A 15,255-nucleotide genomic window follows, 5' to 3' on the forward strand; every position below is an offset into this window, starting at 1 on the left:
AACGCTAAGTTTTCAATACTCATTACCAAGGTGTAAACAACTGAAATAAATGTTCATTATTAAAATACTAGGGGGAATATATTCAACTAACTTAACTATAGTATGAACTACTCCTAAGATGTTCTTTTTTGATGTGTTCAGAGCACAAAGAACTCTCTACAGCAGGGAATTTAAAAGATTGTTTTGTTTCATAAAAAGGAATATACATCTATTAGCCTGCCCCTTTGCTCAATGACTGCACACTTCTTGTTGGCACTATGCAAGAAAAACAAGAAGAGAGCTCATTTCTGTAGTAACTAAATTTCTACTACTATTTTATAAACAAAACAACAAAAATCAAGTTGCTATGTATTCACGAAATATGTCTGCTTATCTTAGTTTATATTAGTGACACCAACACCAAGCAAATGGCCACTACAGGATAGCCAACCACATACTCCAAGTTCACATACTCCTAAGCACTCAAAATACACAAAACTTTCTGGAATGCAATAAGTCTGGTATTTATAGACTTGAGTCTTTTTTCATAATTATATACTGTATCTCCAGGTGTTTTATTCAATCAGAATTTCATAAGGCCTTGATCACTGTTGGCATGAGAACACAAAAAAATGTCAGCAAATACATATAAGCAATGGAGAAATGGCATAAGTTTTTTTTATCAGATTTTGAAAATCACACAGCATCTTATGCTTTCACAGAAAGGAAGAGTGGGTATCCTAAGAATGCTCATTACCTGTCAGGTCCTTCTAACAACTATTTCCAAATGGCTATGGCTATAAACCTCTTTATCCCTCTATATCAGTAAATAATTTGACAAAACTAATAATTTTTAAGGGGGGGGATCTGAACATGTTCTACTTTAAAATGAGTATATTACAAATCAGATTCTATGCTAGCCATCCCAAAATACAGAAAAAAGGCAAAAAAAAATTTTTTTTAAATGAAGCCTTATCAAAATTAATCAATTTGAAGACAGTAAAAGCCTGGATCCTGATTATTTATACTTCAACACTATGAACAAACCCATTCCTCAGAGATATAATAGAACATTTCTATAAGTTTAATTGATTTTCAATATGGGTGATAAAGTAATTTAATGAGGAAGGGATAATCTTTTCAAAAATGGTATTGGAACAACTAGAGATTCACTTGACATAAGGGCATGAATAATAAAATAGTTCATAAATTGAACATCAAAATTAAAATCCCCTATTTTTCAAAAGACACCATTAAGAAACTGAAATGGTGGTCGGGGAGCCTGAGTGGCTCAATGGGTTAAGCTCAGCTCAGGTCATGATCCCGGGGTCCTGCGATCGAGCCCCGCATCAGGCTCTCTGCCCAGTGGGAGCCTACTTCCCTTCCTCTCTCTCTGCCCGCCTCTCTGCCTACTTGTGATCTCTGTCTGTCAAGTAAGTAAATAAAATCTTTAAAAAAAAGAGAGAGAAGAAAATGAAATGGTGAGCCTTATACTGGAAGAAAATATCTATAATAAATATATTTGACAAAGGACTAGAATATTTATTAAAGAATATACAGAGAACTCATAATTCAGTGGAATAAGAAAATAAAAAATCCAAATTTAATTAATATACAAAAGACCTGAATAGATAAATCCCTGAAGAATATAAACAATCTGTGATAATGCACATGCTCTATATTTTGATGAAGATATTATTTACATAGATATATAGAATTGTCAAAATTCATCTAACAGCATACACTTGTTAAAGATTTATTTATTTATTTTAGAGACTGAGCCAGAACCAAGAGTTTACTTGTTGGCTTACCCAACTGTGCCAACCCAGGCACCCCTCCTCTAATTGTACATTTAAGACCTATGCATTTCACTTTATAAAAATTATAACAAATAAAAATATTCCATAATGCCTACTATTAGCAAAGATAAACTTTGTTATCTATAAATTGGTACATTTCTCAAGAGCAACCAGGCAATTCATATCAAATTTGACTGAGCAATTTTTATGTCTAGGAATATATTGCAAGGAAGTTGTCAAACAGTAAACTTAAGAGTATTTACTGCACCACTATTTTGTTTGTAACAGAAAATTTAAGAAGGACCTAACTGGGGGTCCCTAGGTGGTTCAGTCAGTTAAGAGTCTGCCTTTGGTTCAGGTCACAATCTCAAGGTCCTCAGATTGAGCCCCATGTTCAGCTCCCTGCTAACAGGGAACCTGCTTCTCCCTCTCCTCCCTATTTGTGCGTTCTCTCTCTCTCTCTCTCTTCCCCCTTCTCCCTCTCAAATAAATAAAATCTTAAAAAAAAAAGACCTAAATGTGTATCAGTAGAGGATTGTGATGCATCCTATACTGGAATACTACTTGGTCAGTAAAAAATTTTAACATGGGTTATTGACATAAGACTGGTACTGATACTACATACTACTGAATCTGGAAATCCCTCCAGACCCAGTTACTTGATGCATAGGTGTCATACTATGACAAAAATAGCTAACTGTAGTGGTAACTGTAACCTTACATTTGAATTACAGCATTAGCATAGCCCAAAGATCTGGGGCAGCAATGGCCACACTGCAAATCTAAAAGAACAAGGCTCAGCAATAACACAGGATAACAATGACAAAGACCTGGGGCACCTAGGTGGCTCAGTTGGTTAAGAGTGTGACTTTTGGGGGCACCTGGGTGGCTCAGTGGCTTAAAGCCTTTGCCTTCAGCTCAGGTCATGATCCCAGGGTACTAGGATCGAGCCCCACATTGGGCTCTCTGCTCAGCAAGGAGCCTGCTTCCTCCTGTCTCTCTGCCTGCCTCTGCCTACTTGAGATCTCCATCTGTCAAATAAATAATTTTTTTTTTTTAAAGAGTGTGACTTTTGCTTTTGGCTCAGATCATGATCTTAGGGTGCTGAGATTAAACCCCACATCAGGCTCTGCACTTAGTGGGAATCTCCTCGTCCCTCTCCCTCTATTCCTTCCCTGCCCCACTCACACACAGGCACTCTTTTGCTGTCTCTCAAATAGATACATACATAAATAACATCTTTTAAAAAAAAAAAAAAGGCAAAGACCTGTGATGACAGACTGATTCCTGAATACCCCCCAAAATACAGTAAAATATTGTCTAAAGTTAAAACTTTCATGTGTTTTTCTCTCATCCATAGGTTTCAAAATATTGTGAAGATACTTATGATGCAAAATAGCTTAAGAAAAAGTTATAAATAAGCACACATGCTTATACATTAGCATAGGAGAAAGGGGAGAAAAGGACTACCAGGAAATAGACCAAAATATCAAACAAAAGTCGTAGGATAAGATTGTAAGTGACTTTCTCCCTTGTTGCTTTTATAGTTTTAAATTTTATCAATAGTATCAGTGTACTGTTTGTGAATTAAAGTATAATTACATTTTTAAATCAAATTAATCAGCAGAAACAGGCTAAACCAGGCATGTTCATTTGTTTCTTTCTCTTTAAGGTTTCATTTGTTTCTCTATCTTTAAGGTTTTAGTAAAAAGAAAGATAAGAACTGTAGGTCTTCAAAAAAAAAAAAAACAGGACGAAGGGGAAAATAAAGCAATATTTTGAATCAGTCATATAGTATGATAAGAGACAGAAATACTTGGAGAGTATAGAAAGTCAGATAGTAAAAGATTTTAAAGAAAAATTAATAAGGTCAAAAGAAAAATCCAGCTATGAAACACAGAATTTTAAGGAAATCAAGCAAGAGTATAGTTTGAGTAAATTAATGATTCCAAAACTCCATTTTGACCATTAGTTTCTGTTTCCTTTCTTCCATCAAACCTTCATACCAGTTGCTAAGCAATATCTAGCTAAGTGCTGGACTATTACACTTCCTGACTAACTAGGAATGCTGGATCATTACATTTCCAGACTAAGTTAGAGATCTGGACTCTTACATTTCCTGACTGCCTAGGATTCCAAAGGCCTCATTATACTGTCTAACTTACTTGGAATTCTGGACTTCATTTTATTTACTGACCAAAAGATCCTGTTATACTTTGTGTAAGTAAGTATATCAAGTCTTGTCATCCTAAATAGAAATACTGGGTCCAGATACACTAACTGCACTGAATCTCATTATACTCATTCAGAGTACTTGTAACTCTTTCACATTGACTGCCAGAACCAATACTTCCATTCTAATGTAAAACTCTAGATTTTGAGTCTCTAATCAATGCAGTCTGAATGAGCAGAGACAGACACAAAAAGAACTGACAGTGTGGGTCATGATTTCTTCAGAACAGTAGGAGCTTTTCCATTGTTTCTTCCTTGATGTATTACGTGGCTTGTCATTTGAGGTCTATTGTTAAGAGAACACAACTTTGCAACCCAAACCAATATAATTTTGTATCATTCTTAAACATGTACTTAAATGTTTCATGCATTAATGAGAAAATTATTTTTAGATTATGAATTATCAAATTGAAATATTATTGATACACCTAAAGTATTCACCCACAGGTTCCTATAAAATCAAGTCCCTATCTATTGTTCTGACTTTTAACATTCTCTCTCCGTTGCTCACTGCATTCTTGGCCACATCAGACTTCTATCTCTTCCTCAAACATGTTAGCCTTCATTTCAGGGCCTTTGCATTTGTTCTTTCGTTTCTACAATGTTTTTACCTCGGATCTTTACATGGCTGGCTTCTCATCTGAATTAATAAGTGAGGGAGGTGTAATTATTTTGGAATTCTATATCAGCTTTATAGAATAAGGCAAGTAGAAGGAAGAGAGATGTTACCAATGCCAGCTATCTTTGTCTAAAACCAAAATCTAAAATAGCTACTTAAACATACTAGTTATCACAACTGATATTTAAGACACATTGAAATAAATGTAGTTACAATGAGACATATGTCCACTGCAGCTATTCAGAAGCAATTATATCACTTTTTCCTGCTAAAGCTGGACATGATCCCATAAACCATAACACACTTTTTAAGGCAGACATTATCAACTGTCTTTGCACACAGTGAAAAAAAACTGAATAGAGCTGGCTTATAACTTAAAACTATTTGCTATCTCTAGTATATAGGAATATGAATCTAGAGTCAGAAGACCTGGACTTCAAGTTTTGGCCCTGCAGTATCAATATAATGATGGGACCCAAAAGAAAAAAAAGAAAAAGAATTCAGGAAAGTGGATACACGGACTCTAAAAGACAGTGTAAAGGTGACAGGACTCATGAATTAATAGATCCTAGTGTGCATAAAGGATTTTCTAAGTCAAGTTATTAAAGGGGATGAGATGGGGTGAGGGGTGCTTGGGTGGCTCAGTGGGTTAAAGTCACTGCCTTCGGCTCAGGTCATGATCCCAGAGTCCTGGGATCAAGCCCCCGGCTCTCTGCTCAGCAAGGAGCTTGCTTCCCCATCTCTCTCTGCCTGCCTCTCTGCCTACTTATGATCTCTGTCTTAAATAAATTAAATCTTTAAAAAAATAAAATAAAATAAAATAAAAACAAAGAGAATGAGATGGGGATAGGAATGAGGGATACCTGAAATTAAGAGTATAAGAGAGGTGGCAGTGATTAGTAATGAAAAAGCTAAAGTCAAGATTATAACAAAGGGTGCCTGAGACAGGATAAATTTTTGACATGCTGGGAGGAAACAAAGATCTGAAGCACCAAAGGATGGCATTCCAAATAAAGAGCTTAATAATAAAAAAAGTAGAGATACATAAAATTTGGTGGGACTTCCAGGTAACTAAAATCAACAGAGGCTGCCCAACTATCTGTCATCCAATATTTCCATCTGTGTGATTTATTTGACTCTTAGATCTGAACATATACTTTAACTACTTTTGGTGATTAAAAGAAAAAAATTCCTTGACATCTCTTTTAAAATGAGCACAGTGTCTTGTCAGTACAGACTACAGAACACTGCCAAGAAAAAAAGTCTCTTTCCTGTAGTTTCCAGCTGCAGCACAGGTGTTGGCAAAATGGGTGGGAAGTGAGGACACCCAATGGAGTTCTACCCCAGTCATGAGCCCAGAACATGGTCTGTCTACAACCATGCAGTCTTGGCTTACGGATAATCTTTCCATAGCCTTCACAACTGGAAAACTGCCCAGAGGTTTTCTGCCCACTGACCTCCCCTCCAAGTCCCTGTGCATGGCTGCCTGCGGCCAGAGGGTTCGAACCACACTGCTGCTCCTTCAAGTCCCCTGTCCTACCTGTGATCAGAGAATTCACAACTCCATGCAAGCCCGCGGCATACCCACACTACTGATGGCTAGTTTGCTCCCCCATCTTCCACCAGAGGGTACTTACCCAATGACTACAAACCAGTTCAGGTCTGGCGAAAGAGTGAACTTCTCTCCTGTTCAATGGGCTGAACTACTTCTCCAAAAATGTTTGAATCCCTTCTAAGTTTGTCCTTCTTTAGGTACTCTCTCTTAGTCCTAAACTACAATATAGAGTTTTCTCATATCTTATACTTATTCCTTTATCATAGTTAATAATTCATTATATTAAAATTCACTTGTTTTTAACCTACTGTGTGGTTTTCTACATCCTGATTGGAGCCAGACTATTACATCATCCAAAACAATACTAAACACCAAAGCGCAAATAAAGCTAAACAAAAATCATGCCTTCAACATGAAAGAGAAATATTGAAATTGCAGAAGGAGAATATTGAAATTTCAAAATAAGTGTGAGGAACATGTTCCTTTTGTTGATCATGTTCCTTTTTCCTTTTTAATAAAAAGAGGAAAATTACCAATTCCCAGTATATGGTCTCTCATGTTCCTTGTCCCATCCCTACCTCAGAAGACAGGCCTCCAGAGGGAAGCTAGAAAAGTAGATTCAACTACTGCCTAAGAGAAGATTACAACTACAGCTAGAGAAGTAGATTAAACTACTGCCTAAGAGCTTAAGTTCTGTCTGTCTGAAAACATTAAAAAGGTATAAACAGGGGCTCTTGGGTGGCTCAGCTGGAGAAGCGGCTTAGGTCATGATCCCAGGGTCCTGGGACAGAGTCCCCTGTCTGGCTTCTGCTCAGCGGGTAGTCTGCTTCTCCTTCTCCCTGCCGCTCCCCCTAACTCATGTTCTTGCTTGCTCTTGCTCTCTCTCAAATAAATTAATTTTAAAATCTTAAAATTTTTAAAAATGTAATAAAATACATAAAAAAATAAAAAGGTATAGACAGATCATAGCAAAGATTACAGGAAAGGGATTTAAAAAGGCATAATTTAAAGGGGGAGGAATGACTTAAAGGGGCAGTCTAAAAAACACACAGCTACTACAAAGAAAAAAAAGCAAAAACAAAGTGAAAGTCTCCCTTTGATAGTCAAGTGGTAAAGGGGAAAAGAAGCAAAATGGGAAAGTCTAGTGTCTTACAAGACAAAAGAGAATCATAAAGTCAACGCTCCCATTACTTTTTATCACTCTTCTTCAACTCCCCTCCAAACACCAAAACAAATCAACCAAAAAACTGGCTTAAGTATCTGAGCTTTGCTAAATTGACAGAAGAGGGCGCCATTTAAATTATTTTAAAAATACTGTCATTCATATTGTCACCATAAAAATGAACATAAAAACACACAAACTAACCAATATATATGAGCTATTCCAAAAAAAAAATCGGGAAATGAAATTTCATATGTATCTACTGAGGAAAATTCCCTTCCAAAAAACTACCATGAAACAGAAAAGCTGTAAATTAATACTCCAAACAAACATACTTATTTAAATAAGCATTTGAGGAAAAACCATCTTCAATCAGAAAATTTTAAAACCATGAAAAATAATCAAAAAGGTAGAAGAAAGGAAAGAAAGCTGATGGGACCCAGGAAAAAGGAAAAAAAATAAGATATTCTCAGAAATGAAGGATAAGTCATAAGGTACCCATGGGAAAATAGATGCCAACCAAAATTTCATGAGGGGAATTGAAGAAAGGCAGGAAAACAACCATAAGAATAAAAATAACATAGCAAAAAAAGAAAAAGGATCAGAAATGAAGAACTTAGAGTAGAAGAGAGACAAAGTAGTCATATTCATATTGTCAAGTTCCTGACACAACAACAACAAAAAAAAAAAATGGAACAGAACTAAAATTTAAAGGTAAAATCTAAGAGGAGTGCCTGGGTGGCTCAATCAGTTGAGCATCCAATTCTTGACCTTAGCTTGGGTCTTGATTTCAGGATCATGAGTCAGCCCTGCACTGGGCTCCATACTGGGTATAAAGCCTACTTAAAAAAATAATAATAAAAATTTTAAAAAATAGGGGCACCTGGGTGGCTCAGTGGGTTAAAGCCTCTGCCTTTGGCTAGGGTAATGATCCCAGGACTCTGGGATTGAGCCCCACATCAGGCTCTCTCCTCCATGAGGAGCCTGCTTCCTCCTCTCTCTCTTTCTGCCTGCCTCTCTGCCTACTTGTGATCTCTGTCTGTCAAATAAATAAATAAAATCTTTAAAAAAAATTGTTTTAAATAAGTTTTAAACAACTACAAGTAAGCTTTCTAAAAACAGACATGAATATATGTTATATATAATATATAACATATATATTTATTATATATTATTAATCTATAATAAGATCAGTGGATGCCTAGAGGATATTAATTCAGAATGACCAAGTCTGAAACATATTTTACTAACACTACTAAATTTCAAATATAAAGATAAAATCCTCACAGCCTCCAGGCAAAGATTGATAACTTAAAAAGGCAAGGATTAAGATGGTATCAGTTTCCAAACCAATATATAAAGCAAGACAATGAAGCAGAAGGTTTTTAAAAACAAAATTAGGGGCACCTGGGTGGCGGAGTCATTTGGGCCACTGCCTTTGGCTCAGGTCATGATCCCAGGGTCCTGGAATGGAGCCCTACATGGGGCTCCCTGCTCAGCGGGCAGTCTGCTTCTCCCTCTCCTTCTGCCTCACCCTCTCCCTGCCCCCTGCTCATTCTCTGTCTCTCTCAAATAAATAAATAAAATCTTTACGGGGGTGGGGGGGCGATATTTCTTAAATAAATAATAAATGCAAAATTAAAGAACATATGAACCAAAGATTTTATATACAGCCAAGCTTCAAGTATCAGGGTTACCAGAAATTTTTCAACATTTAAGAACTTAGGGAATTCTGCAGTAATCAACCCTTGAGAAATCTACTAGGGAAAGAGCTTATTAACCGACTGATGACTAAGAAAACTTTAGTGAAGGGACCAATGGTAAGTATTTTAAGAATATATAAATATACACCACTAAAACAGATGTGAGATACAAGAAGAAAGACTAACGGACAAATTTAAATGTTTTGAAAAAGTATAAAGTAATTTTTTAAATGTAAAAAGGAAAACAGAGTAAGAACACTGACTGTTATACAGGCAAAAGATAGGCTTAAATAATACTTAAAAATGGTATATCACATTGTAAACAGCTAAGAAGAAAATGAGCTAAGAGCATTAAAAAAGTTCAAGTATAAAAGTAACCACAAGAACATATAAGCATTCTTAAATACCAATAATTTAAGAAAAAATAATTGTAAATAAAAAGAAAGAAAATACAACTCATAGAAAACATAGCAAATACAACAAAGCATGATTACAAAATATTATGACAGCACTGAGACCAAACACATCTATCACATTAGTGAATATGAATGGACATAACTGTTAAAAAAACATTTTAAATTTGGCTCATTAAACAAGACTCTATATATGCTATACACAAGAGATTCACTTAAAACGAAATAACAAAATGACTAAAAACAAAATATTTTTAAAACTCAAGCTACTGTGCTCCCTTCGGCAGCACATATACTAAAATTGGAACGATACAGAGAAGATTAGCATGGCCCTGCGCAAGGATGACACGCAAATTAGTGAAGCGTTCCATATTTAATAAATGAATGAATGAATGAATGAATGAATGAATGAATAAATATCAAGCTACTGGGGGGGCCCCTGGGTGACTCAGTCGGTTAAGTGTCTGCCTTCAGCTCTGATTGTGATCCTGGGGTCCTAGGACAGAGTCTTGTGCTGGGCTCTCTGCTCAGTGGGGAACCTGCTTCTCCCTCCCCCTCTGCCTGCCATTCCCCCTGGCTTGTGCTCTTTCTCTCTCTCTTTCTCTGTCAAATAAATAAAAGCTTTAAAAAAAAAAATTAAGCTAATGGACACAAAAAAAGAGTAGGAGTAAACATCCAGTATTAAATAAAACAAAGGTCATTTTTATTTACAAAGACCACTTTTTAATGCTAAAAAGCCACAACTCACAATGAAGTTATTACTCTTATGAATATGCATGCATGGGGCACCCACATGGCTCAGTCAGTTAAGTGTCTGACTTTGGCTCAGGTCATGATCTCAGGGTCCTGGGTTTGAGCCCTGAGTCAGGCTCCACACTCAGCAGTGAGTCCGCTTCTTCCTCTCTCTTTGTCCCTCCCGGCTCTAGTGGTTCTAGTGCATGCATGCGCTCTCTCTCACTTTCTCTCTCAAATAAATAAACAAAATCTTTTTAAAAAATGAATATGCATGCATGGAATAAAACAGCAACCAACTTCATGAAAGAAAACTATAGGATATTTAAAAAGACACAGAAATACACTAATAATAGTAGACTAAGTATAGCACTCAATACAAGGCAGATCAAGTGGACAAAACATAAGAAAGGAGGTAGAAGATCTTACGGATATATATTAAAATCTACATTTTGATAATAAAGAACACACATTGTCTCAAGAGCCAATGACACACAAAAATCAATCATATGTTAGGTTACGAAGAAACAATCTTCACGAAGTAGCAATGTTATAAACAACACTCTCGAAATCTAATACTACGGAATTAGAAGTTACTAACAAAAAATAAGAGAAAAGACCTTACATCTGGAAATTTTAAAACCACCTACTAAACATATATTGGGGAAAGAAGAAAAACAAACTGAAATGACAGCAGTTTTTCAAAATAATGACACTGGATCATTAGAGAACTAGAGAGTATTACTTCCAACCTTATAATGGAAAGAGAGAGCACCCAAGTTCGTAACTTTTCTGGAACCCATTCACAGGGTGAACAACTGGCCTAAAATCTAAGACAGGAACATGCAGAGAAAGACAAAAGGTGAGCACTGACTTGCTAGGATAAGAATTACAGTAGGATGATTGACAAATTGTAAAGAATAAAAGTGTACTGGTGAATGAGAGTTAAGGCAAATATAGGAGATCTGCAAGTTTTTACAGGCTTTTGCTCTGTAAATACCACCAAGTACTCACAGGAAAAAAAAAAAAAAACAAAAAACTGGCAGTTGAGAAAGTCTCTACTAACAGAGAACAAAAGGAAAAGAACAGCAGATGCTACTATGGGAGGGGCACAAACCGTCAGGACCCTTCGATCTCCTTCACAAAGCAAAAGCCTTAGTCTTAGAGGAGAAGAGCAACAAACATTGTCACCTTAGGGCACTGTGTGATATCTACAGTGATCTGAAAAGTAAAAAGAGGGAAAATCCTCTACCCCAAAGAGAGGGGCAGGAAAACCTGCTAGGCTCGGAATTACGCCTAAAGAGAGACAGGAGCTTGGAGAAGGCCACAAACCCAAGACCCAGGGACCTTTTCAATGCCTGCAGAAGACAAAGTATTACCAGAACAATAGAGGACACCTTCCAGAACCCACGACCAGTCTAGCTCACAGAGTAACAAGCAGCTTACAAGAGATACCCTCTCTGAAGCACAGAAAAAACAAAAGCTAAGGGAGCAGTTGAAAATTAAAAACAAGAACAAAAAACCATTAAACAAAAAACTCCCACAAACCAGTTGACTCCTTAAACACAAGAAATCACAAGAAGAATCTCGCAGTCTGGAGAAAGTTCCCAGTAAGGTAGAGAACAAAGGGAAAATAGCAGCAGGCACTGTGGAAGGGGCACAAAACTCTGGCAGGACCCTTCCATCTTCCTCACTGAGCAAAGCCAAAAGAGAAATAAATCTCAAATCCAACCCAACTCAACTCAAAATTAGATCAACTCAAAACACCAGCACAAAAGTCTTTTAGCATTTAAAAAAAAAAAAAAGGCATGCCCATATCTAGATCTTAGTTTCTACTATCCTATGTAAAATGTCCAACTTCAAGAAAAAAATTGCAAAACATACCAAAGGGCCAGAAAATCACACACGCAAAAACAAGCAGTCATCAGAAACAGACTCAGAAACGATAGAGATGTTAAAATTGTCAGAGAATATTAAATGACTACTGAATACGTTAAATAGTTAAGTATATTTAAATAACAATATGTTAAAGGCTCTAACAGAAAAAAACAGATAACATGTAAGACTAGATGAGTAATTTAAGCAGAGTTGGAAACTATGCTGGAGAATAAAAACAAAAAACAAAAACCTGTAACAGTGATGAAAAGAATATCTTCAACAGGCTTAAATTAACATAGTCAAGGAAAGAATCAGTGAACTTGCAGATAGGAATGTAAGAAATTCCCCAAACTGAAACACAAAGAAAAAAAGAAGGGGAAAAAACATAAAAAAAGAATCCAAGAGTTGTAGGATAAAATCAAACTACAGTTACTCTTGAATAATGCAGGGGAGTTTAGGGTGCCAACACCACACACAGTCAAAAATCCACACAACTTCTGACTCCACAAAAACTTTACTAATAGGGTACTGTTGACTAGAAGCCTTACTAATAACATAAACAGTTAATGAACACATATTTTCTATGTTCTATGTACAATATACTATATTCTTACAATAAAGTAAACTAAAGAAAAGAAAATGTTGGGCGCCTGGGTGGCTCAGTGGGTTAAGCCTCTGCCTTCGGCTCAGGTCATGATCTCAGGGTCCTGGGATCGAGTCCCCCATCCGGCTCTCTGCTCGGCAGGGAGCCTGCTTCCCCCCTCTCTCTCTGCCTGCCTCTCTGCCTGCTTGTGATTTCTCTCTCTGTGTGTTAAATAAATTAATTAAATCTTTTTAAAAAAGGAAAAGAAAATTTAAAAAAAAGAAAATGTTACTAAGAAAGTCATAAGGAAGACAAAATACATTTACAGTACTGTACTATATTTTTAAAAAACATCCATGGATAAGCAGACCCACACAGTTCAAGTTTGTATTATTTATGACTACTGTGTTTAAAACAAAACAAAAAAAAGACTACTGTATTTAATATACACAAAGTCAAAAATACAGAAGAAAAAAAGAGAAAAATAATAATTTTCAAAACCAACTAAAGAGAGCTTGCAGTTGCATAATACTGTGAATATACTAAATACCACTGACCTGTACATATTAATACATTTAACTACATGTAATGTTAATCTCAATTAAATAAAAGAAAAAAGAATCTTTAAAACCAGATCCAAGGGGCACCTGGGTGGCTCAGTGGGTTAAAGCCTCTGCCTTCGGCTCAGGTCATGATCCCAGGGTGCTGGGATTGAGCCCCGCATTGGGCTCTCTACTCAGCGGGGAGCCTGCTTCCTCCTCTCTCTCTGCCTACCTCTCTGCCTACTTGTGATCTCTCTGTCCAATAAATAAATAAAATCTTTAAAAAAAAAAAAAAACCAGATCCAAGAAAATGAAGCAGAACTACAAAAGTTACACACACACACACACACACACACACACACACACACACACACACATACTCTCTCAGGCAGACCATATTCAAACTGCTGAAAAGAAAAACCACAAAGAGAAAATCTTGAAGGCAGCCAGAAGAACAAATATTAGAAAATAAATAGACTTCTTTCCAGAAACCATGCAAGCTAGAAAATAAGAGAGTAACATTTAACTTTAAAGTGCTGAAGGGAGAAAAAACTGTCAACCCAGAATTCCATACCCACTGAAAGCACCTTTCAAAAATGAAGAAATGAAAACTTTCTGAGAAAAACAAGAAACTGTGAGAATTTATTGCCACCAAACCTACCCTACAAGAAATATTAAGGAAGTAGCTCAGGCAGAAGGAATATGATACCTGACAAAAATTTAAATCTACTCAAAGAAAGTTAACAAATGTAAGTAAAATAAAATTATTTTCTCCTTAAATTTTACTGTTCTAAAAGAAAAGTGACTACCTGAAGTAAAAACTGTCACAACATACTGTGTTTATAGCATTTGCAAAACTAAAATAACATGACAGGGGCGCCTGGGTGGCTCAGTGGGTTAAAGCCTCTGCCTTCAGTTCAGGTCATGGTCTCAGGGTCCTGGGATCAAGACCCGCATCGGGCTCTCTGCTCAGCAGGGAGCCCGCTTCCTCCTCTCTCTGCCTGCCTCTCTGCCTACTTATGATCTCTGTCTGTCAAATAAATAAATAAAATATCTAAAAAATAAATAAATAAATAAATAAAATAACATGACAATAACAATATAAAAAATGGGACAGAAGAATTGGAAATACAATGCTATAGGGCCATCAACGCTAAACATGGAGCAGTGTATTATTATTTAAATGTAGATTCTGATTGTTTAAAGATTATTTTGTAAAACCTGGGACAACTACTATAAATAATTTCATGAGAAATATATTAGCAAATCAATAGAAGACATAAAATTAGTAAAATATTTCTATAGTCTCAGCATATTTCCACAAAAGATATTTACTAATTACAAAGAGGAAAATAGTAACCACAGTGAAGAAACCTAGAAAACATCACCTAAAACAATGTCAAAATTAACATCACCAGTAGTAAGACATACTGACATCATGTACCTTCTGGTACACTGAGAAAGGCACAAAATCGTATCTGTGATATTCTTTCCAAGACTACAGATATGTTCAGTGTACTATAAGAAAACATCAGAGAAATTCAAACTCAAGAATATGCTACAAAATACCTGATCTGTACCCTCCAAGAGTGTCACAGTCATGAAACAAAGAATAACAGGAATTGTCAGAGATTGGAGAAGGCTACAGAAACACAAAAAGTAAATGCACTGTGGATTTTAGATTGGATCTTGAATTTTAAAAAGTACATTAGTAAAATAACTAGTGATATTCAAATAAGGTCCATAGATTAGTTAATAATATTGTACCAATAGTATAAAAGTACTATTGTAATAAGTATTACACTAAAACTACCAATAGTATTGTGCCAGTTTTACCAACTTTCCCCATCTGCACTGTGGTTATGTAAGATGTCAATGTTAACAGAAGTTTGATAAAGGGTATTAAGAACCCTGAACTATTTTGCAACTCTTCTATAATTCCTTAACATTTTTAAATAACCTCATGTTCTAATAAACATGTTATTATCAGTCACTGTATGTTTTGAAAATATTCATCCTCTATGTATTAAATCAATTACTAAGAAGAAAATATAAATC

General features: G+C 35.9%; 1 protein-coding gene and 1 non-coding gene across 2 annotated transcripts in view; one reads left to right on the forward strand and one right to left on the reverse strand.

Annotated features, from left to right (window-relative positions):
- Nucleotides 1–15,255, reverse strand: part of FAF1 (Fas associated factor 1) — a 537,816-nt gene that overhangs the window by 445,705 nt on the left and 76,856 nt on the right. The window lies entirely within an intron of this gene.
- Nucleotides 9,734–9,839, forward strand: LOC132002302 (U6 spliceosomal RNA). The gene has a single exon (XR_009399804.1). It is a non-coding gene; the product is annotated as a U6 spliceosomal RNA (small nuclear RNA).

The sequence above is a fragment of the Mustela nigripes genome, chromosome 14, assembly GCF_022355385.1.
Source record: "Mustela nigripes isolate SB6536 chromosome 14, MUSNIG.SB6536, whole genome shotgun sequence".
In the NCBI taxonomy this organism is placed as follows: domain Eukaryota; kingdom Metazoa; phylum Chordata; class Mammalia; order Carnivora; family Mustelidae; genus Mustela; species Mustela nigripes.